Source organism: Lissotriton helveticus, chromosome 3_1 (assembly GCF_964261635.1).
Source record: "Lissotriton helveticus chromosome 3_1, aLisHel1.1, whole genome shotgun sequence".
Classification (NCBI taxonomy): Eukaryota; Metazoa; Chordata; class Amphibia; order Caudata; family Salamandridae; genus Lissotriton; species Lissotriton helveticus.
Window position 1 is genome coordinate 625597608 of NC_136061.1, and position 25727 is coordinate 625623334.

Consider the following 25727-nt stretch of genomic DNA (forward strand, 5'->3'; position numbering starts at 1 on the left):
TGGGCTCTTCACCCTCCGCCTGGGACGACTCCTGGTGGCCCCCCGCCCTGGGCACCGCACCCAAACCGACAGACCATGCACGCAACCTGGGCTTCATCCTGGACTCCTCCCTCTCCATGACCAGGCAAGTCAACAACGTCTCCTCGGCGTGCTTCAACATCCTACGCATGCTACGGAAGATCTTCTGGTGGATCCCCACCGAGACCAGGAAGACCGTCACCCAGGCCCTCGTCACTAGCCGACTGGACTACGGCAACGCCCTCTACGCCGGTACCACCGCCAAGCTCCAGAAGAGACTCCAGCGGATCCAGAACGCCTCAGCCAGACTCATCCTCGACATCCCACGAACCAGCCACATCTCCGGACATCTGAGAGACCTTCACTGGCTCCCCGTCAACAAAAGAATCACCTTCCGCCTCCTCACCCACGCACACAAAGCCCTACACGACCAAGGCCCAAGCTACCTCAACAGCCGAATCAACTTCTACGCTCCCAAACGCCACCTCCGATCAGCCAACCACGCTCTCGCCGCCGTCCCCCGCATCCGAAGAGCGACTACAGGAGGAAGGTCCTTCTCCTACCTGGCCGCCAAGACCTGGAACTCCCTCCCTCCCGACCTGCGCCTGACCCAAGACCATCTCTCCTTCAGGAAGAAGCTGAAGACCTGGCTGTTCGAGCAGTAGCGGCACCCCCCCTCCCCCAGCGCCTTGAGACCCTACGGGTATGTAGTGCGCTCTATAAATGTCATTGATTGATTGATTGATTGACTTTAAGTAATTGACACAACTCTAAATAAATCCGACACCAGTTTATAATAATAGAGAAGATTTTTATATTAATTTAGACAACAAAACAAACGTAATCAGATACATATAACCGGAGTTGTAGATTTTAGAAAAAATATATATATATCACACCAATTCAATACGGCAGAGCTTTTGCTTTGGGGTCAATGGGAAAGAGTGGTAGTGACAATCGGTCACTTACTTGCAGGTCAAGTTGCGTGGAACCCAAGGAGGCTAAAGGTGATGTGGGTCACAGGACCAAGCCACAATAGTCAGTTAAATATTACCTGGCTCAAGAAGCCCGGATGCAGAGTTGTCCTGGCTGTCTTGGTGCTGAAGCTGGAGCCGTGGGAATGCTGGGTTTACCGATTTCACACTGCTGGTGGGGAACATGGTGCACAAAGTAAAAAACGAAGCACCTTCTGAAGTCGGAGGAAGGTTTTGCAGTGTTACCGCTAGGCACAGCGTTGAGTAAAGGAGGTGGTTGCCAGACTGGCGACCAACAAGCCTGGCAGCGGTAGGCACAGCAGAACGTGATTTTGATGTCTGGAGGTCCTGGGGTACACAGTAGCAGCCTGAAACATTGTGGAGTCCGTCTGTCTGGGGGAAACTAACTTTGGTACGAGGACGAGCACATCTGTGCAGTTCCAGGAAGGTTGCCACAGGTGCAGAGTATCACCCCTTTGGTTTGTGCAGCTCCTGTTGTCGTAGACACAAGTCTCCTCTTTTGTCCTTAATGCAAGTCAGATCAGAACGGCGGTTCTGATATCAGGGGTAGCCCTTAAATCCTAGATTATGAGGCATTAGGGACACGGGTGCAAGTGGCCAATCTGCCCCTGAGGTGACTACATCCAACAGTGCATGTCACCTATTCTACCCAGAACCCACTATTCGACTACTTAAAGGTGTGGCTAAACTTTTGGGGGTGTACACATCCTAAATGTCTCACTTTCCTGCCTGCCGAGGTGCAAATGTGCCTGGGGGCAGGGCTGTTTCCTCCTTTGTGAGGCAGCCTGATTGCATATCACAGGCAGTGCAGCATTTGAAGCTCACCGCCTTGAGGTGCTGCTACACTAGCCAGCCTGTCAGGGAGGGAGTTGTGCCCTCCTTTCCATCCAGGCCGTTGTGTGGCAGGGGGTCAGATTCCTGTATTGGTAGCAGCAAGTGTGGGCTGGCAGCCAGAGCACAGAAAAGGCTGGGGCAACCACAACCTCCAAGGTAGCTACCTGGTAGCAAGCCACATCATCCACAACACAAGATTTGTGTCAGAGGTGATGAGGCACGTTGTTTGATACCAAGCACAACATATTTAGGCAATACCATAATGGAGCTGCCAACCATGGGTTTGCTTGGGTGCCAGCCCATGTTATCATGTGGACCTTTAATGGTAAAGGTCTCTTAAGGACATATAAGCTTGCACTTACATGACCACACCTTAACTATAATGCACCCTGCCTCCTGGGCTTTAAGGAGGTCTTCCTTAGGGATAACTGGCATATATTAAAAATAGTACATTGACTTTGCCACACATGGTGAGTGCAAAGTAGAGTTCAAGCCGTTTCCAATGTTCCTGCAGTCTGCAATGGCAGGCCTGTTGTCATTAATTTATTTGGGTCAATCAGGCTTGGACAACCAGTGCTTCAGGTCAGGCTGACCCCTTAAACACCATGCCCTGGGTACCACATACTATGTTATGTTATGTTATTTTTATATAGCGCAAATCACCACTGGTCTCTAAGCGCTTCAGAGAAGGAGCAAGTCACTGCATGGCTGCAAGGACGGAGCATTAGACAGATGTCAATGTCTCTCTAAACAAGTGGGTTTTTAACAGCTTTCTAAAGGGGAGCTGGCCCGATTCCTTGTGCAGGCTCTCCGGTAAATCATTCCAGATCCGTGGAAGTAGGACCGAGAACGCTCTGCCCCCTTTAGTCTTGAAGTTGTACCTGGAAGAGGCTAGCCTACAGGCCTCCGAAGAACGTAGAACCCGTCCAGGCACGTACTTTTGCACTCTGTCTTTTATGTATTTTGGTGCATCCCCATACATAGCCTTGTGGGTTATACACAGGCTCTTAAATTGCACACGCAGCCAGTACAATTTGTGAAGTAGGGGGGTGGCTCGCGTGCACCTAGGGAGACTAAAAATTTACCTGGTCGCATCATTTTGTACAATCTGCAGTCTCCTCAGAAGCTTCTGTGGGATGCCCAGATAAAGGGCATTCCCATAGTCCAGCCGAAAAATGACCGTGGCTGAGACAATTGATTGTAAGACAGAGGTGGAGAGGAGAGGGACAAGTCTCCGTAATTGCCTAAGTAAGCCCGTGCAGATGCCTACAACCGAAGACACCTGGCCAGGCATAGACAGATCTGAATCGATTTTCAAGCCTAGGCTCTTTACTACTGGCACTGGGATTGGCGCCACACCTAATTCTGAATGCCAGAAAAGTCCACACCAAGGGCTATTTTGAGCTGGGATAATCAGTACCTCGGTTTTATCCGGGTTGACTTTCAATGAATTGGCTGCCATCCAGTTAACAGTAAACCTGAGTGGAGGGGCGCTAGAGGGCGCACTGCGTGATGGCTGACTTCTAAGTCGGCTCCGCCGGACGGGCGCGTCTCCTCGAAACCCCTGGCCCTAAACCTGACCCGATTCCAGCGAAAAACGGCGGAATGGACGGCTGACAGACTCGCCTGCACTCTGTGGCGATCTCGGCCGAGAAACGGACCGCACGCCGAAGAAAGTCGACATGACCTCTCCTGGAGCGGACCGGCTGCACAAAATGGCGGCGCGCGGCTGCAGTGACCGCAGATGAAAACGCACGATGACGCGCATTAAAGTCCACTGGACAAACCCCCCCTCAACGCGCTAGCTGTGAAGCGCTAATATCAGCGGCTTTTGGGTGTGATGTGCCTGTGCAGACTGCGGGTATCGCGGCGGACTGTCTGCGTTCCACGGCGGCCAAAATGGCGGCGGCGGTGACACGCACACTCGGCGAACCTGCGCCGGACGCTGCCAGCTAACTATCGTGACACATCAGAGTCCCTCCGGCGCGGAGACCTCACTTTGTGCGGCTGCTACGGTGCCTTGGGAGGAGTAACAATCGGAGGTGAGCTGCAGGGAGCGAGCGCGTCGGAAGCTGATCGCCGATGCTGACCGCTGCCTTGACGGCGCGACCTAGACCCGCCATCACCAGCGAGTCCGCCCCACACGGTCTGGGAGATATAGGGACGCGGCCAGCGCACTGCATCGTATGCACTGGCACATGACACCACTGCACAGCGCGCTGAACTGACCTACACCGCCGTGGAGCCCGCCACATGGCCCAATGAGCAGGGCCTCGACGTGGAGGACGTCTGGAACACGGATGCGACGCGCACGGACTCCAACTACGACGGCATTACCTGCGAGCCCCCAAATCACTAGCCCAGTTGGCCCCCCGAGCGCGATGGGCAAGCCGGACAAGCAGCAGTCGAGGCTGCCCTTTGAGACACGGAAGCAAACGACGAAAACAGGCGCTGCTCAGGATGCTGATGGAGACCAGGTACTGGAAGAGGGCGCCGGCATGGAGGCGGTACTGAGGGCTATCCAGCAGAGTCTACATGACATGAATGGCAAGATGGACAGTGTCGTGGCGCGGGTGGACTCCCTATCTAACAAGCTGGAAAACCACGAGGGGAGGCTGGTGGAGGCGGAGCGCAGGATCTCCTCGGTGGAAGATCACTCCAGAGACATCGCGAAAACACACAGCGCCCTTGAGAGGACCCTGGAAACCCTAAAGGCGAAGGTGGAGGACCAGGAAGCGAGGTCCCGCCGCAACAACGTGCGCATCTCGGGCCTGCCAGAATCTACCAACACGGGCAAGATGGAGACATACGTGGAAAGCATGCTGAAGGACATCTTCGGGGCTAACAGCTTCTCTGAAGTCTTCCTGATTGAACGCGCTCATCGCTCTCTGGCCCCCGTTCCGAAACCAGGGGCTCCACCTCGAATAATCATCGCCCGGGTGCTCAACTACAGAGACAGAGACACTATACTACGGCTGGCGAGGGAGAAGGGCGCCATTAACCATCAGGGCAACTCGCTGGAGTTCTACCCAGACCACACCATGGCGGTGCAACAAGCAAGGAAGGAATTTGCTACAGTCAAGAAGAAGCTCCGTGAGCTGGACATTGGTTACGCGATGCTGTACCCTGCAAAACTCAAAATCCTGACGGATGGTAAGCCGGTGGTCCTCACGACGGTGCAGGCTGCACAGGAGTACGTCAAGACCCTCACCAAACGTCGGAAAAATCAGGAGAATGCGAGCAGAATGAGCGACAACGACTGAAAGCGCGACAGATCATCGTGTGCCTCTTTGGACTGTTTCGGCGCTGTGGGCGCCACACGACGGCCATTACAAACTGAGTGAAGCTTCACGTGGCGCACCACGGGACTGGGACGCCCACTGCTGGCGAACCCTAGATGGGAGTCGTGCATGGCGGCGACGCAGTGAGTACTATGGGGAACTGTTTATACAGAACTGGCACAGGAGCATTGGGCCTCCATTAACTATTGACAGACAACTAACGAGGTACGCTACCTGGCTATCACTGTGCAGCCCGAGACACTGACAATGAGGGTGCTCGATACTACCTGCGAGTGGTCTTGTAATTTGGGGGGGGATTGGAAGAATGTTGAAGGTCACTAAGTGCCTGCGGGGGATCGGGGATGGGGTGGGGGGGATAGGGTGTTCATATTGATGATGTACTAGCACGCTAATCGCGCCCGTCCACATCCACTATGTGGATGGAGATGTGTGCTTCAGGCGGCACCCCCAGGAGGGTGTTCCCCACAAAAAGTTTACTCACTGTTCTGAAGTTCGGGGGGGAATGGCTTTGGCGAAGTTTGGGTGCTAAAGTGGGTGGTGGGGGGATGGGGAAACTGATTGAAGTTACCGTATTTGCACTGTGTCTGAGAAGCATTGCGACCTCGTTTATTGCCTTCATAGCGAATGTTGGGATTGTACTGTTCCATAGGTGGCCACGCAGATCACGCGGCGCACATTTCCACCGGAACACACGCTAATGGCGCGCTTTGACACACTCAACCTCATCACGTGGAATGTCAGGGGGCTGGGGAACCCGAAGAAGAAAAGGCAAATGTTTGCGTACTTTGACAGGCTCAAGGTCGACGTGGCCTTCCTACAAGAAACTCACTTGGCACCCACTTCCACACATGGGCTGGGGAACAAGTGGGCAGAATCCACAACTGGCTCATACTACTCATCGTACTCCCGTGGCGTTAGTATACTGGTAAAAAAGGGCACTCACTTCAAAATCACAGACACACACACTGACCCAGGGGGTCGATATGTTATAGTAGTAGGTGAGACGAGACGTCATAGACTGGCTCTTGTGAACGTGTATGGTCCGAACGTGGACGATGCAGACTTCTTTGAAAGGCTATGGCATATTATAGCTGATGTACGAGCGGACAATGTTCTCTGGGGAGGGGACTTCAACGTCACACTCAGGGACGGGCTTGACAGGGCAGCACACACGCTTGAGCACCACACCAAGGCGAGGGAAATGCTACTTGACGCAATGTCTGATTTGCACGTCAGTGACCTGTGGAGGTTACTACACCCGGGGGAACAGGTAGCCACACACATTAATGCTGCGAATAGGAGCTGGTCCAGACTAGATTTCTGGCTAGCCACGCAGGACGTTCTTGCCTGGGTGGAGCAGATTACACATCTCCCTAGAACACTGTCAGATCACAGCCCCGTGCTCCTACGTTTACGGATCCCACACTATGTCCCACCGCCCTACACATGGCGCTTCAACGCACAGGCCTTGCGCGACCCGCTTTATGTAGATACACTCCAAACAGCGATCACTGACTACTTCGAACTAAATGCCCCTACCACGGAGGACCCGTGCCTTCTATGGGAAGCATTTAAAGCGACAATACGGGGCGTGTGTATTAACACGTCTGCAGGTATACTGAAAGATATTCGCCGCCAACTTACCAGAAGGGAGGAGATGCTCCGAGATCTGGAACAGCGCTACACAAACACTGGGGACACGGCGCTGTTAAGCGACATACAATCCATACTGCTGGAGTACAACACATTTGCTGATGACGAACTCAAATACATATTTAAGAGGACAACGGCCAGGAGATATGGGGAAGGGGGTAGGCCGGGCAGGGCCCTAGCAGACAAGATTTGCTCGGGAAGGACACCACAACATATAACAGCTATACGCACCACACAAGGCACACGCGCGCACGACATACCAACCATTATGGGCGAATTCAGGGAAACCTACGGGGCTCTATACGAGGCCAGACCACAGGTGCCACGGGAGGAGATACTGGAGTACATGGCTGACGTAGAGATTGCCTGGCTGGCAGACGGGCACAGGGAATACCTAGCTAGACCCCTCACGACGCAAGAAATCATTGACACCATCAAAAGGCTCCCTAATGGCAAAGCACCGGGCCCGGATGGCTTCGTCATAGAATTCTATAAAACGTACGCTAGCACGCTAGCACCACATCTGGTGAACCTGTACGAGGCCGCTCATGAAGCCCAGACTCTGCCACCGTCTATGAGAGAGGCGTTGCTCATCGCCATTCTGAAACCTGGTAAGGATGAAGAACAGTGCGACTCCTACCGTCCTCTCTCATTGATAAACGTTGACACCAAGATCCTAGCCAGCATACTGGCGGACCGACTAAAGCCATTAATGCCGATGTTAATAAGACCTGATCAGGCGGGGTTCATCCCGGACCGGTCGACCGCGCACAACACCCGCACCCTCTTTGCTTTGGCGCACTACTTGGCCCCGGACATCAAGGCAGTTGCTGTATTGCTGGACGCGGCTAAGGCGTTCGATACGATTGACTGGCCGTTCCTACATGCAGTTCTGCTCCGGATGGGATTCCCCCCCTTATTCATTGGCTGGATCACGATGCTGTACTCGGGCCTGACGGCCCGCATACGGGTGAACAAACATCTCTCGTCTCCGATCGACATCCGACGTGGCACCAGACAAGGGTGCCCCCTATCACCTATGCTTTTTGCCCTTATACTGGAGCCCTTGGCGTGTAAAATAAGACAGCACCACCACTACTCAGCCATTCAGTTACCCACGCGACCCATACACATTGCCCTGTATGCGGACGACATGGTCTTATATGTGAAAAACCCGGAGTCCAACCTCAACCCCCTACTGCGGGAATACATTAAATTCGGCCAATATGCAGGGCTCCGCATTAACTGGAACAAATCCCTCATACTCCCACTGACAGATAGCACCCAACCCACGCCTCTGGACTATCCCCTGGAATGGCAGGAGGAGCCGACGAAATACCTAGGCGTCTGGTTCCACAGGGATCCAGAGCTAGTCATCCGCACCAACTACGGGAGGGTTGTCTCTGCTCTGGAAGACAAGGTCAAGCGATGGATAAAACTACCGCTCTCACTGGCGGACAGGCTTGCCATTGTGAAGATGGTGCTCCTGCCCAAATTTTTATATCTTTTTAATAATATCCCTATTAAGCCCCCGGCGGAGGTTTTCCGTAACATTAAATCTCTCATGCTCTCTTTAATCTGGGCGGGTAAGCAGGCTAGACTGGACCTGCAGACTCTGACGCTCCCATACGCTAGAGGGGGATTCAAGGTGCCAGACATCTATCTATACTACCAATGTGCTCAGGCGCAATACGCGCATCACTGGTTCCACGAGATTCCTTTCCTCACACATGTGGCTGTTGAGCATGGAGATGCTGACCCCATCCCACTAACGAGTATACTGACACACAAACGTCCCAGATTACACGCCCACGATATTAACCCGGTGAACACCACGGTGGAAGCATGGAGAACACTCAGTAAGATGGCGCGATGCACACCACTCTATGCACCGGCACTCCCGTTGGCTCACCACCCGGCGCTGTCGGTCACGCAAGAACAGGTAGGGATGGACCTCCTTAAACGGGCTGGCATAGACACCCTTGGGGATTTGTACAGGGAAGGGCACTTTGTGCAGCTGAACCAACTCACATATATCAAGAATCCAACTCTGTTGTTCAGCTTTAACTATTATAGACTTCAGAGGGCGGTGAAGGAACACTTTGTGTCTTTTCCAGCAGAACCGCAAGCACTAGCACCACTGACACTCATGATCGACACCCCCTCGGCTGCACACCTGGTATCCCGACTGTACCGTTGCGCACAAGCTAGCAATGGTGGTAACACTGCACGAGCCAGGGAGAAATGGCAAACGGTACTGGGGGAGGATCTCACGGAAGAAGACTGGGAGGCCTCCTGCATGCTCACGGGGATGCTAACACCTAACGGGAACCTCAGACTGATCCATTACAAATATTTGCACCAGATGTACCACACCCCTGCACGTTTGCACCGATATGGGCTGAGAGACAACTCTAACTGCACTAGGTGTGGGCGGGAACACGCGGACTTCATACACTTGGCGTGGCACTGTGATGCTGTAACACAATACTGGGATCAGGTGATACGGACACTCAACGCTATGTTAGGAGCCCAATTGCCGTGCACTGCTAAAGTCTGTCTCCTAGGATTGGTGCCACACTTGCGAGCGAGACGGCGTAAACTTTGTGTGATTGCGCTATTAATGGCGAAAAGACGAATATCCCTACACTGGAACAGTAGGCGAAAGCCTAAGGTGAGAACTTGGCTGGAAGATCTGACCTACTGTAGAGACACCTTAGTCACGTATGAGGAAGAGCTGCCTATGGGATCCCGCCCCAGAGACTTTTGGGAGCCCTTTCAGCAGTATATGATGTCAAGGGCATCTGATGACAATGAGGGCTGAGCGCTCCAATGTTTAAAGACTTGATGCCACTATGAGCCACACTTGTGGGCAAATGAGGGGGGGAGAATGCTGTGACACAGTGCTTTAAGGTTTACAGGGGGTTGTTGCTTTGATGTTTGTAGTGTTCCCCCTAGGTTGCGGGGGCTTTTGTAAAAAATGCCACGAAATGTAAGACTGATCAGGCAAATTTACCATGCAGATGCATCGTCGACATCACTGCCTACGCTACTACCGAAAATGCGCCGCCGGACCTATGGTTGTCGGCTGATGGGCTGTGTATGGTTGAACTGTTCATTTATTCCTGCGTACTTAACAAAGCCGGCCTTTTGAGGTTGTAGGCGAGAATGACTGTAAATTTTCTATGACAATGCACAATAAATGTCTTACCCAAAAAAAAAAAAAAAAAAAAAAAAAAAAAACAGTAAACCTGAGTAGATTTTTCATCGATTCTTGTGCATGGCTGGTGTTGTCAAGTCGGACCAGGAGTTGGGTGTCATCAGCGTAGTTAAAGACCTGGCAGTCTCTGCATGTGAGCGCCTCCACCAAGGGCTGCAAATAGATATTAAAGAGAAGTGGAGACAAAGCAGAGCCCTGGGGGACTCCACAGGACAGGGGGCCCAAGGTCGACACCTGCTCCCCCATTTGGACTCTCTGGGTACGGTCGGTCAGGAAAGATCTTAGCCACTGAAGTGCTTGCCCCTTTATGCCCAGATTCAACAAACGGCTCAGCAGGATGTTGTGGCTGACCGTGTCGAATGCCGCTGACAGATCTAATAAAATCAGAGCACTCGGATGTTTATTATCGGCTCTAATTCTAAGCTCGTCCAGTACTGACACCATTACCAGCTCTGTGCTATGGTGTGTCCTAAAACCCGCCTGTCTAGAATGGAGCAGGTGGTGATCGTCTAAGTATTTTGCAAGGGATTTCAAGATGTGTTGTTCTAATAATTTAGCGAGGAAGGGGAGCTATGAGATGGGCCTATAGTTTTTTAAGGCTGTTGTATCTGCCCCTGGTTTTTTCAATAGGGGAGCAACCCATGCTTCCTTCAGCCTCGTTGGTAGATAGCCCAGATCTGAAGACTCGTTGATCAAATCCAGGGCCTGCCTTTCCAAACCCGGCGCCTGCCTTTCCGAACCCGGCAGGGCCATTTGAAAAAGGCCTGGCGGGCCTGATTTAATCTGTTTAGCTACTGCAGCCAGGGTGGCAGGGTCAAGCCTTGGAAAACTAGCCAGCTGGCTGCTAGGGCAGGGAGGGGTAATCTGATCCAGGAGACTGGGATCAATGGGGTTTGTAGTAATTTCTGAGATGATGTCCAGAACCTTTTGGAGGAAAAACCCCTGAAAACTATCACAGGTCGGCAGGGCTCCCATGGTGTTTTTGTCCCCTTTTTGGCTCAGTTCCTTCAGTATTGCAAAAAACTCTTTTTTTTTTTTGTTTCCCGCCGAGCTAATCCAAGCTTCATAGAATGCCGCCTTCTTACCTAGGATAGCTGATTTATTCTTGGCAAGGAGGGCTTTATAGGTTTTTAAATCTATTGGATCATACTTAAGTCTCCATCGCCTCTCGGCTTGTCGGAGAAGTTGCTTTTTTCCCTTAGAGTCTCGTCGTACCAAGGGGCTCCTTTCCCTTTGTCTCTAACCCTTTCTTTACGTTCAGGGGCCAGTGAGTCAATGGCCTGTTGTAATCGGGAAAAAAGGGCTACGCATTTGTGGTCCAGGTTATCCTCACTTCCCACAGGGACAGGGCTAGAGTGGAGTAAAGCGACTATGGAGTCTGCCTCGACGTTTTTCCACAATCTAACCTGCCTCCACAGAGGTGGAGGCCGAAGGAGTGGGCAATCCATGGGGACCCAGCATCTCAACAGCGCGTGGTCCGACCAGGCACAGGGACTGATATCGGTGATCTGTGCCTGCGGTTTAGAAGACCAAATTAGGTCTAAAGTATGCCCTTTGTTGTGGGTAGAGCCATTTACCAGTTGCACCATTTCCATAGAGCTCATGTTTGACTCAAATAGAGATTCCGCAGGTTCTCTTTGCATCTTGTCCCAATGATAGTTGAAATCCCCCACTGCTAAGAGGTGTTTCTATCTGGAACATAGGTCAGACATAAGTTCCAGAAAACCCTCATTCAAGTCAGGGGTGGATCTAGGGGGGGGCGATATGCTACCATAAATATAAAGCAGGAGGATTTCAAGAAGATTTTTATCGCCAAAATATCAGCACTATCACAATTTTCCGCAAGTATTTTAGTGACCATAAGGCACTTTTTGAACAGGACCGCTACTCCCCCTCCCCTGAATTCTCCTGGCCTATTATGCCAGACCGCGTCAAAGTCCATTGGCAAGGCTGCCACCATGTCTGGGGTGGAAGTATCCCCCAACCACGTTTCTGTGAGTGCCAAGACATCAAAGTTACCCTCTTGTAATAGGGTAAATACTTTGAGGTGATGTTTCTGCAAGGAGAGAGTATTACGGAATGCTACCTTTAGACCATTTCCTATAGGGACTCAGGGCTGCCCCAGAGTCCTCCGGGCCCCCTCCCCCTCAATGTTGCTGGTCTCCAGTAGGGATTCCGCTCGCAAGTTTGCGTGCACACTGTTCTCTAACACACAGTTATCTGATTTAAGTGCCCATAGTGTCTCAGGCGCTAACCAAGATGGCGGCGTGGCCTGTGCCACCGGAAGTTGGAACGCAACTGCATCCGTCACCCTACACTCCCTCCACACAAACAGCACTTCAAGCTTCGGTGGAACGGGGAGAAGTGACCGGAATACGGCGAAGGGCTAGGTAAGCAGACTCGATATATGCGGGCAACAGTTTAAATGCCCCAAAACTGTAGCACTGTATCAGGCAGCTTCTCACAGTCCCCTCAATAGTAGGCAAACAAAGTGCAATAGTTAAAAGTATCAAAGTATTAAAACCCGTGTTGAAGAGCTCTGTGTTAGCTGCTCTTCTCTAAGCCGGGACTTATAAGGGGGTTAAAGTTTTATGCCAATTGGGGTTACCAACTCAAATATCAGTTTTAGAGAGAGAGCACTAGCACTAGGGCTTAGGCAGTAGGCTCTAGTGCACGTTCAGACTTTCAGAGGTGTAGTCATCAGCATTGGGGCAAAAAGGGGGAGGGCAAGCAAAAATGGCACTTTTCGACAATCCCATTTGTATTTCCCTCTCCAACAGTCTCCTAAAGTCTACTGTCCATCTTTGTAGATTACAGCCTTCAGGCTCTTGCCTTACTTGATGGTTGAACTAAACTCCTGAACCTACAGTCCTGATACATGGTGTTCGGTTGTTAATGGTTCCTAGACACTGAAGTCTGGAAACAGGAGACAGGACTCCTTCAGAAAGGATAAGGTATTTTTGCCAAGAGGGGCCGCTGCTCTTCCTGTAGCACTTCCATTTAGTAGAAGATGATAGAGAAGGGTGGGACTGTAGTTTCTCCTGTTCAGAATGAGAAGGATCCTTTAAGTGAGGCAGCATTTTGTCTCTTTTCTGATTCTGGTCAGTGGGTCTGTTAACAAGCTAGGTGCAGAAAGTTGCACGTTTGTTGTGGTAACTCCGGGTTTGAAACTGCCCTCCTATCAGAAGTATTAAGCTGCACAAAGACTGAGCCTGGAGAACAGCCTGGAAAATGCAGATGAACAGGGAACCATCTCAAGCCAGTTCTTAATGTCCAGATAGTGAAACCACATCCCCAGTCTGCCTAAACTGTTTTAAAGTGGGAATCACTGACTGACATATTGCTCCAGTTCCATTCTTTCTTCAACCAAGAAAGGGAATGTTCAGTGTACTACTGCACTACAAGGGCTCGTATCTGCCTGATAAACATTTTCCTGAGATGAAGGGACATACCTGGAATCTGGCCTTGGTGGAAGAAGTGGAGTCTCTGGCTTAAAGCTCTTTGAAGCCAACGAGCTGCTGAGAGAGGAAAGGAGCCTGCCAACCCTGCAGAGGTGTGACAGACTTGAAGCGCCTGAGCAGACTTACCTCCAGTGCTCTGTAAGTCTCCCAGCCGATAGAAGACTTGGACAACGATCAACAAGCCCCGTGAGTTTTAGGCATGCATCTCTACCACAACATACACTCCGAAAGTCAACAGCCTTTAACAGTTTGGTTAATAAAGTACTTTAAGAAAACTAAAAGGCTGTACCCACATGACGAAGGAAGGGAGAGACAACTGGAATGAAACTAAAAAGAAGAAAACACTTACATCTATACTAGTAACAATCCAAAGTCTTTTTCATCCTTTATCTAACCCTCGACAGTGGAGCACACAGTTTTATTTATATAGAGCAATGAATTTATACTTAAGTTAATATACAACTGTGATATCAAAATGTACACATTTGGTAAGATTCATAATACTACTTAACAGTAATGATGGAAGGTATAAAAATCAGTGCAGGATATTCAATGAAAACCAAGTATATAACAAGTCATCCACAGTTACTTATTTTTATTTTTAAAAATAGAAAGCTATAGGAAAACTGTCAGTTGCACATGTGTTAAAGGTTATAACCTAGAAATCAGTAAGGTTTTGAGATTTGTCAACATCGTAGGTCAAAAACTGGGTACACTCATCACAGGCACTATTTAGGATGATGCCAGGTATAGATCGACAGAGAACGGGCGGAAGTTGTCTATAAGTAGCAATTAAAGCTTCCAAAGAACGAATTAGGCTGTGTAATGTTGCAATGATATTGTCAGCAGGGAGTAACACCCAGAACAAATGTTAATTTCTCTATACTCTTGTAAAGCTCTACTTCTAAGAATTAAATTGGATCCTTGCACTAACATCCTAAGTGCATTATGCTTGTGTGTGTATGTGACCAGTGTACTGTATGTAGTTTATGAGTGCGCCAGAGTAATGGAAGCCTGAGGGTTCCATTTTAAAAGTCCCTGGCCTGTGCACAAGATGGAGGTGAGACTGTTTTACCAGAAACTGGAAATGTAATGCTTGTATTCCTGAAGCTGGAGGGAGGCAACCTAGACACTGAAGTCTGGAAACATGAGACAAAACTCCTTCAGAAATTATTAGGTATTTTTGCCAAGTCGGGCTCCTACTCCTCCTGTAGCACTTCCATTTGGTAGAAGATGGTAGTGATGACTGTAGTTTCTGTTCAGAATGAGAAAGATCCTCTAAGTGAGGCAGCCTTTTGTCTTTTTAGGTCGAGCTGGAGAAAGCAATGTGAAGCATTGCGTCCAGCTCGACAACTAATGTTGCCCGTCTCCTGGGAATCTGAGACAGGGGATGTGCACGCGGCGATTTCACTTCGTGGGTGCGCACGCCCAGCCCGGCGCCATGCACATCTCCTGTCTCAGATTCACAGTAAGTCAGCCTCTCGCACACAGCCACACTCACGCATGCGCACATACACAGCCACACGCATGCACACGCACACTGCATACACACACGCACCCCCCCTTAAACGGACACACGCGCACACAGACAGACACACGCACACTCGAACACACACAGACACACGCGCGCACCCCCCCCCCACCCCACTCACCGGGCTCTTTCCGCGTGTCCCTCGGCAGCGGGCATTCAGCGTGCAGGGTTCCAGGACTTTCTCCCGCCGGCAGTTCCTTCCTGTTTCTTTGCAGGACCCGCCCACGTCCCAGCGAAGGCTGCCTGACTTCCGCTATGTATAACGGGTAGCATTAGCACTCCGTGGCATCTCAGACGCATAACGGGTAGCATTAGCACCTCTTGTTAACATTGTAAATAAAGCAAATGTCTGGATTGCTGGTACTATTAAATTGTTTTCCTGTGACAGTGTATGTTACCGGATTGTTACTGTATCGTTTTCTTTTTTAAACTGTGATAAAGATAATGCATCTGAAGTGCCTGCTTTCCATCAGTAATCGTGCACTTATTGAGTCTGATTATGATTAGTTTCCAGAGTGATTATTTTCACCTTAACTTTGGATGTTTATGTACCTAAACACTGGCTGGCCAACAAACCTCACGGTGTCCTGTTTTCAAAAGGGCCAGCAACGTTCTACTAGTGACATTTGGAAAGAGCAGAAGAACTGAAACTTTTCTCATACACTTAGGGGTGAAAATAAATCCTTTGCCTTGGGTAACAGTTATGCCCCCCTTCCCCACCCCATTGTAGCTCCATCTGAGTGAACTGCCATTTTCTGGGTAATGTCAATTTCTGCCAAATTCTGAGTATATTTACAGTGAGTTTCATACCTGGTTGGGTATCGATTTCTACCGAGGTGCATAGTGAATGGAGTAACCAATACCAGATAAGGGATTTTGTAAGACAATCCTGGGGCGAGATGATCCTGACTCTTTTCAAATGCGCATCGCGGAAGCGGCCGCCTGAGGGGTACCCGCCCGGCACTGCAGAGAGACACTGGTGTACACGCCGCCTTCTTCCCTTTCTTTCTACTTCAGAAAATCTTTTTCGGCCTATTTTCTGTTGTCTGCACACACAAAAGTATAACAATTTGCGAAGCCACCTGTCCTTCGCTATTCAGGTGCTGCCCCGTCCATGTAATGCGCGGTGTCTGTGTGGGACCTGCAGCTGCCTAGATTTAAAGGCCAACAAATACAGTACATGTTTTGTAGTGGGCACAGCCTGGGCTGTGAGAGGGGGCACCTCTGGCTGTGGGATGCTCTGAGCCATCTTTAACGCAATGCCTTGATGAAAGGCTGAGCTCTGCATGGCTGCAGGTCGTAAACACTCCAAAGTCTTCTCAATAAGGGGCAGTTCTGGCTGCTGTGAAGTTGGCACGTATGGCCAGAAATATACAGTATGAATCGAGTCTATATTAGCAGTGGAGAGAAACAGAGAAGTTTTAAGACAAGAGCAAAGTGGGCTCTGCCCAGGGGCCACAACCTTTCAGCCCCCCCCCCCCCGATAGAGCCAGCTCTGTTCTACAGAGTCTTGCCCTGATGGCCTTGAACAGTTCTTAGTTAAAAGCAGATTGCCACCTGACGCCAAAGAATGCTCCCTTGTCCCCACAACCCGCCTATTTTTTTCCTCTTTTGCTTTAAACATTGAAAGCACTAAAACGGTAAACCTTTTTCTGCTTTCTATAGCCCTTAGTTCAGAAAACAGTCTCTCCTATTTTACCGCGTTGAAAAGGTTTCCTTTATTATTGTCATGGAATGGCTCTTTCTTGGAAGGTATGTATGTCACTGTAAAACTGTCCTGTATAACTTTTAAAGTAATTTTAGCAAGGCGTTGCTTAAAGAAATGTGTTACTACATCTACTGATGAATTGTGGGAGTGATGGTGATTAAGGAGATTGTCTTTCTGAACATTTGGAAGATAATGTAAATGTAAATCGGTCCTTAAGTTCGGTCGGACGTAGAACTATTGGTAGTTGGTGTCTGTCACTTAATTAGAAAAATAATGGGTGGTCTAATTGTGCCATATTATGGTTGCCTAGGAAAACACTCACATCGGAGATACGCTTGTTATAAAAACAAGGAAGGATGTTTATTTAGTGCCCTTGCTGCAAAGTCTGGATTTTGCTGCAAGAAACCCAGCCCAGGGACTTGCAGTGTTCAATTTTCAAAAGACTACTTACATGTAAATTGGCTGTAGTTTAGGCACATGTCTGCAAAGCTTACACGTGCTGAAAGTTGCTTGCAACTGCTTCTGTTTTTAACACATTTAAGACTTTAGAAAACATCATAATTATAAATGGTAGCATGGTGACATCTTGAAACCCCGCCTGGCACTCTCACATAAAACAAGCTGCATGTGATCCACTCATGGAGCAGCACACCCATAGAGGTTATTAGCATGAGCATAACGAACCAGACCTTTTTAGTATTACATTATTAGCAATTGCGAGGTATAGTTGTCCAGTACAGTTCTATGCGCTAAGCTTCTCAGATATCATAACCATACATGTTTCAACAGATGACTGGTGTCAGTATTTATCCGTTATATATCGCGTTCCACGGATGCTTCTTTTGGTTGGAATCTGATACAATTTACTATGTTTCAGAAATCAATCCACTGGTGTATAAGTGCTCTTTGAAATCAAGGTCACAGTATGAGACCAGATCGGTTGTGATTGTTGGAGAGGTTTCCAAGTGCATGCAACAGCTTTCCAGCAGTAGAGCCAAAAACGCTACACGCAACTATAAGGGCTATATGCGATGGGAGTGATTTTAAGTTCGAGCTATTTCGTGTATTATATTTTATGCGCTCTCTCTCTCTCGCAATCATATCTATATTCCTCCATCCCCTGCAGTCTTCGGCATAGATGCTAGAACAGTCGAATTTCCTGGCCAATTCCACCACAACATCACTGAGCGTCACCACAGCATCAATCTGTGCAACCATTCAACAACAACTGGTTCAAATCTGTTCTCTCAATGTTTCAAGCTTTATTACAAATGTCACAAAAAGATGTTGATATTTCAGTTCTGTTCTTGGATTTTCATCACAATAAAATACACTGAACATAATCTTCACAAAAGTTATTTACAAAATTTTAAGCTATTCCCATTATAAATTACAATAACTTTTATTTAAGTATTAATTATTAAAAAAAAAAAAGCCATTGTTATTTGTAATATCAATACATCTAAGTCACGTAAATACAACACATATTCCATTACAAATGCTATTGGTGTCACATTTGCGAAAGTTATAACGATTGGCATTGTAAATGTCAAACCTATTAATTTAGCTATTTTCAAAACCAACACATAAATAAAAAAATTGCCATTTACAATACCAATAGCTCAACCTTTCCTAATGCGAGACCTATTGCATTGCAAATGCTTGTTTCTAATTACTGTCAGTGTGCCTGTTAACGAGCTAGGTGGAGAAAGTCGCACCTCTGTTGTGGTAACTCCAGGCTTGAGACTGCCCTGTTATGAGAAGAATCAAGCTGCACAAACACTGTGTCTGGTGAATGGTCTGGATAATGCAGATGAACAGGGAACCATCTCAGACCAGTTCTTAAAGTACAGATAGTAAAACCACATTCCCAGTCTGCTTAAACTGGACAAAGTAGGAACCACTGACTGACAATTTGCTCCAGTCCCATGTTCTCTTTAACCAAGGAAGGGAGAGCTTAGAGGCAGTGGCGGCTCCCCCATAGAGGTGTGGGGGCGTTGCCCCACTGGTTTCTCGCAGTGCGAGAAGGCAGAAACATAAATGGTAATAACTACCATTTTATGTTTCTGCCTTCTCGCGCAGCGAGAAAGCTGAAGTGCCTGGATGTGGGTGGGCGGTCCTGCTCGAGGGCAGGGGGTGGGAGTGGCTTACCCACTGTTGTGCGCACTGACTGTTTGGGCGGTACTGTATGTACAACAGTGGGCAAGCCACTCCCCCCTGCCCTTGAGCAACACCGCCCACTCTCCTTGTTCTCTATGTATGCTGCTGCATGGCAGCATACATAGAGAAAATGACCCGGGTGGGGCGCGCTCCGCTGTGGCCACCAATCACAATGCTGCCATTGCAGCCTTGTGATTGGTGGACAGGAGGGAGAGAGGCTGCCTTTCCTGGCTGATGACAGGAATTAAATTCGGAAAAGTACGGATGGCGGGAGTCGGTCGGTGGACCCATCCAGAAGCTGATGTGGCAGCGGCGCAGGACGGTAAGTTAAGTTTTCAATTATTTGATATATATGGTTTCGTTTTTTAATTAAACAAACCTCTCCCGCCTCCTCCCATCCCACCGGGACGATCCCATTTCCCCCGCCCCCTCCCCCCCCCCATCTACCCGTCATGCCGGCCGCTACTTGCGCCATGTTTAAAACATGTGAAAAGAAAGCTTTATGTGTACGTTTAGGTGTACGTACTACGGTACTATGTATATGCAATCGGATTTAATTGCTTGCTATTGTGTTAAGTGTGTCTGTGAGTTTCGGGCCAGCTCAGCACAGTGCGCATTTAAATTTACTAGATGCACCTGCATGACCGTTTCTATGCATTTTGTGCCTGCGCACACTGGGCAAGGATTTCACAAGGGAGATGGGGTGCACGAATGACGTGGATCTGCGCCTGCCAAACGCTTTCAAAATTCGTGAGCATGGGAGTAGTGTGTGTGCCCATTAATTTACACACAAATCATTACGGTTTGTGTATGCAAAAATTTGATTTTTGTTCAATGTGCTTTAGCATAGATAAAGAATAAGGTTTGTGAATTCAAGCCCTCTGGTATCTTTTGTTACAAAATATTTACCAAAATGTGTCACTAATTGTTTTTGGAAATGTATTAATGGAGGGGTTAGTCGGTACAAAATATTTTGATGTCTGGTACTGCATTAACTGAACTTAACGCGTAATATATATATAAAAAAACTCCGTTTTCCAGCATTGGGCCTCACTCTGTTACACTGTTGGTGTCTTTTGATGGGTTACTCCGAGCCCATTTCCGTGAGGCCGCCTTGAAGGGTCGGGGGCTCCAGATTCGGGGAATCTGTGTGTGAATTGAAATGAGGAGCATGACCCACCCACGCACCAAGCCTACAAAGGACAGCTAAAGGTGCTAAAACTGTCTGCGTGGTGGAAAGGATTCGTAAGGGATTACATCCATTCACGATCTTGCTGGACACTGATGTTTGTTTTTCAAGCAAAATCGGAAATTATTCGCAGAGACTGCTATTTCGCCTGACATCCTTGATGGATTAACCCCACACCAGAACAATGTATTGCACGTAAGAACATTGCATCCAGATTGCTGGTAAAAGAAAGATTTGAACTTTCAGTATAATCTGCTTACTATAAGTGTGCATGCATTGTGGGACTTGTATTCTTTATGTACTGTCAGGTGATTGATATTTTAAAAAGCACGCAATACGCACTTGCCAATCACAAGTTCATTACTTCCTGCTGTGAACAAGACTTCCGCCGAAACGTTAGTATATGGAAGTTTGTTGCACTGCTACCGCCTGATTAAAAACCTCGGTTTTCCAGCATTGGGCCTCACTCTCTGTTACACTGTTGGTGTCTTTTGATGGGTTACTCCGAGCCCATTTCCGTGCGGCCGCCTTGAAGGGTCGGGGGCTCCAGATTCGGGGAATCTGTGTGTGAATTGAAATGAGGAGCATGACCCACCCACGCACCAAGCCTACAAAGGACAGCTAAAGGTGCTAAAACTGTCTGCGTGGTGGAAAGGATTTGTGAGGGATTACATCCATTCACGATCTTGCTGGACAATGATGTTTGTTTTTCAAGCAAAATGCAAAATCGGAAATTATTCGCAGAGACTGCTATTTCGCCTGACATCCTTGATGGATTAACCCCACACCAGAACAATGTATTGCACGTAAGAACATTGCATCCAGATTGCTGGTAAAAGAAAGATTTGAACTTTCAGTATAATCTGCTTACTATAAGTGTGCATGCATTGTGGGACTTGTATTCTTTATGTACTGTCAGGTGATTGATATTTTAAAAAGCACGCAATACGCACTTGCCAATCACAAGTTCATTACTTCCTGCTGTGAACAAGACTTCCGCCGAAACGTTAGTATATGGAAGTTTGCTGCGCTGCTACCGCCTGATTAAAAACCTCGGTTTTCCACCATTGGGCCTCACTCTCTGTTACACTGTTGGTGTCTTTTGATGGGTTACTCCGAGCCCATTTCCGTGCGGCCGCCTTGAAGGGTCGGGGGCGACAGATTCGGGGAATCTGTGTGTGAATTGAAATGAGGAGCATGACCCACCCACGCACCAAGCCTACAAAGGACAGCTAAAGGTGCTAAAACTGTCTGCGTGGTGGAAAGGATTCGTGAGGGATTACATCCATTCACGATCTTGCTGGACAATGATGTTTGTTTTTCAAGCAAAATGCAAAATCGGAAATTATTCGCAGAGACTGCTATTTCGCCTGACATCCTTGATGGATTAACCCCACACCAGAACAATGTATTGCACGTAAGAACATTGCATCCAGATTGCTGGTAAAAGAAAGATTCGAACTTTCAGTATAATCTGCTTACTATAAGTGTGCATGCATTGTGGGACTTGTATTCTTTATGTACTGTCAGGTGATTGATATTTTAAAAAGCACGCAATACGCACTTGCCAATCACAAGTTCATTACTTCCTGCTGTGAACAAGGCTTCCGCCGAAACGTTAGTATATGGAAGTTTGCTGCGCTGCTACCGCCTGATTAAAAACCTCGGTTTTCCCGCATTGGGCCTCACTCTCTGTTACACTGTTGGTGTCTTTTGATGGGTTACTCCGAGCCCATTTCCGTGAGGCCGCCTTGAAGGGTCGGGGGCTCCAGATTCGGGGAATCTGTGTGTGAATTGAAATGAGGAGCATGACCCACCCACGCACCAAGCCTACAAAGGACAGCTAAAGGTGCTAAAACTGTCTGCGTGGTGGAAAGGATTCGTGAGGGATTACATCCATTCACGATCTTGCTGGACAATGATGTTTGTTTTTCAAGCAAAATGCAAAATCGGAAATTATTCGCAGAGACTGCTATTTCGCCTGACATCCTTGATGGATTAACCCCACACCAGAACAATGTATTGCACGTAAGAACATTGCATCCAGATTGCTGGTAAAAGAAAGATTTGAACTTTCAGTATAATCTGCTTACTATAAGTGTGCATGCATTGTGGGACTTGTCTTCTTTATGTACTGTCAGGTGATTGATATTTTAAAAAGCACGCAATACGCACTTGCCAATCACAAGTATATTACTTCCTGCTGTGAACAAGGCTTCCGCCGAAACGTTAGTATATGGAAGTTTGCTGCGCTGCTACCGCCTAATTAAAAACCTCGGTTTTCCAGCATTGGGCCTCACTCTCTGTTACACTGTTGGCGTCTTTTGATGGGTTACTCCGAGCCCATTTCCGTGAGGCCGCCTTGAAGGGTCGGGGGCTCCAGATTCGGGGAATCTGTGTGTGAATTGAAATGAGGAGCACGACCCACCCACGCACCAAGCCTACAAAGGACAGCTAAAGGTGCTAAAACTGTCTGCGTGGTGGAAAGGATTCGTGAGGGATTACATCCATTCACGATCTTGCTGGACAATGATGTTTGTTTTTCAAGCAAAATGCAAAATCGGAAATTATTCGCAGAGACTGCTATTTCGCCTGACATCCTTGATGGATTAACCCCACACCAGAACAATGTAGTGCACGTAAGAACATTGCATCCAGATTGCTGGTAAAAGAAAGATTTGAACTTTCAGTATAATCTGCTTACTATAAGTGTGCATGCATTGTGGGACTTGTATTCTTTATGTACTGTCAGGTGATTGATATTTTAAAAAGCACACAATACGCACTTGCCAATCACAAGTTCATTACTTCCTGCTGTGAACAAGGCTTCCGCCGAAACGTTAGTATATGGAAGTTTGCTGCGCTGCTACCGCCTGATTAAAAACCTCGGTTTTCCAGCATTGGGCCTCACTCTCTGTTACACTGTTGGTGTCTTTTGATGGGTTACTCCGAGCCCATTTCCGTGAGGCCGCCTTGAAGGGTCGGGGGCTCCAGATTCGGGGAATGTGTGTTAATTGAAATGAAGAGCATGACCCACCCACGCACCAAGCCTACAAAGGACAGCTAAAGGTGCTAAAACTGTCTGCGTGGTGGAAAGGATCCGTGAGGGATTACATCCATTCACGATCTTGCTGGACAATGATGTTTGTTTTTCAAGCAAAATGCAAAATCGGAAATTATTCGCAGAGACTGCTATTTCGCCTGACATCCTTGATGGATTAACCCCACACCAGAACAATGTATTGCACGTAAGAACATTGCATCCAGATTGCTGGTAAAAGAAAGATTTGAACTTTCAGTATAATCTGCTTACTATAAGTGTGCATGCATTGTGGGACTTGTATTCTTTATGTACTGTCAGGTGATTGATATTTTAAAAAGCACGCAATACGCACTTGCCAATCACAAGTTCATTACTTCCTGCTGTGAACAAGGCTTCCGCCGAAACGTTAGTATATGGAAGTTTGCTGCGCTGCTACCACCTGATTAAAAACCTCGGTTTTCCAGCATTGGGCCTCACTCTCTGTTACACTGTTGGTGTCTTTTGATGGGTTACTCCGAGCCCATTTCCGTGAGGCCGCCTTGAAGGGTCGGGGGCTCCAAATTCCGGGAATCTGTGTGTGAATTGAAATGAGGAGCATGACCCACCCACGCACCACGCCTACAAAGGACAGCTAAAGGTGCTAAAACTGTCTGCGTGGTGGAATGGATTCGTGAGGGATTACATCCATTCACGATCTTGCTGGACAATGATGTTTGTTTTTCAAGCAAAATGCAAAATCAGAAATTATTCGCAGAGACTGCTATTTCGCCTGACATCCTTGATAGATTAACCCCACACCAGAACAATGTATTGCACGTAAGAACATTGCATCCAGATTGCTGGTAAAAGAAAGATTTGAACTTTCAGTATAATCTGCTTACTATAAGTGTGCATGCATTGTGGGACTTGTATTCTTTATGTACTGTCAGGTGATTGATATTTTAAAAAGCACGCAATACGCACTTGCCAATCACAAGTTCATTACTTCCTGCTGTGAACAAGGCTTCCGCCGAAACGTTAGTATATGGAAGTTTGCTGCGCTGCTACCGCCTGATTAAAAACCTCGGTTTTCCAGCATTGGGCCTCACTCTCTGTTATACTGTTGGTGTCTTTTGATGGGTTACTCCGAGCCCATTTCCGTGAGGCCGCCTTGAAGGGTCGGGGGCTCCAGATTCGGGGAATCTGTGTGTGAATATATATATATATATATATATATATATATACATATACATACACACACACACACACACACACACACAAAGTGTTGGATATGTGATTCACAGTTAGCATGACTAACAGCCCACAGCGACCTCCTGAAAACAACACTGAAAAGAACATTAGATTTCGGCATCTCTGTGATGTAAATTTAAATCAACGGTCAGGCGGTTATGGATTGAAAGTTGAAATCATGTTCAAAACTATGTTGTTACCAAAAAGGTGAAAAATCTGCCGCAATTCCAAAGTACTTCCTTATTGGTTCAAAGGCTCGAAGCCTCTTGACTCTAGGATTGCAAGCAGCATGTGGCTCTGAAACTTTTGATGGCGAGTCTTGTCTTGTGGTAAGTGTGTTTGATTTCTTTGTCTTCAGCTGTCTGCCTGTGTGTTTTGGCTTCAGTGTACAGGCATCGTGCCTTGCACAATGCACACAGTTATCCCCATCAGTCCTGATGCACATTAGTAGTCATTTTGCTTCATACCGCAACATTTTGTACAGACCGAGTGAGGACACTATGACCAATATATCACAGCAGACTAGTCACCCCCTCCCCTCCTTCTGCGCCAAACGACTGCAAAACGTTACTTGCACAAAGGTGAGAAGTGCGAACTGTGGTGGGGGGGGAAGGGGTTTTGACGGTCACGACCGTCCCATTTGAAATGCTTCAGCTAAAGTGAAAGGCATGAGTCTCTCTGTGATGTAAACCGAGGAAGGGGCAGGCTGCTAAAACAAGCCTTCTTGCCAGGGTACTTCCTTCCCAGAAAGAAATGTAAATATGCACATGTAAATGTAAGGGCGCTTGGAAGCCCATATCGGCTTTTATTGAAGCTTTCTGCTACAACTTCATTATTTTTTAGGGTTATTGTAAGGGAGCTACTAGCTAATCTGTTAAGTGTGGGCTTCACAAAAACGGTTATAAAAAAACCTGCACAACGTAGAGTATGCACAAATATCTATATGTTGGTAATACTTTTTTATCTTAAGCCTTTTTGTGCATTCTGTAGCATTGCAGCCAATGTTATATTGTGTGTGTAATGCAATTTTAAAATAATTACTCAAGTGTCACAGTGCTTACTACCGCAGACTGAAACCTTGTATCACTAAACATATACAAGTCACTATTCTCCACTGCACCAACCAGGATTCACTGCTGTGGCTCTCTGGTGCACTGCATTAATAGACGTTTCATAATGCTCAATAGTGCTGCATTTCCCACTGATTTACATAACTTGCATTTCCTTTTAATTTAAACTGTGCGTTATTTTATATGTAGTTACGAGAGTGTGAAAGACCGAAAAAAGTTACAGATTATGTTGTTTTTTTAGCCATGCCCAAACGCTCAGGTATTCCGCCTCAAAGAAGGTCTGCGTTTCGCTCAATTCCGTATGAGTGCTGCT

General features: G+C 47.9%; 1 protein-coding gene across 2 annotated transcripts in view; it reads right to left on the minus strand.

The window, feature by feature from the left end:
* The window catches only part of TMEM138 (transmembrane protein 138), a 73304-nt gene that overhangs the window by 42457 nt on the left and 5120 nt on the right, over positions 1–25727 (minus strand). The window lies entirely within an intron of this gene.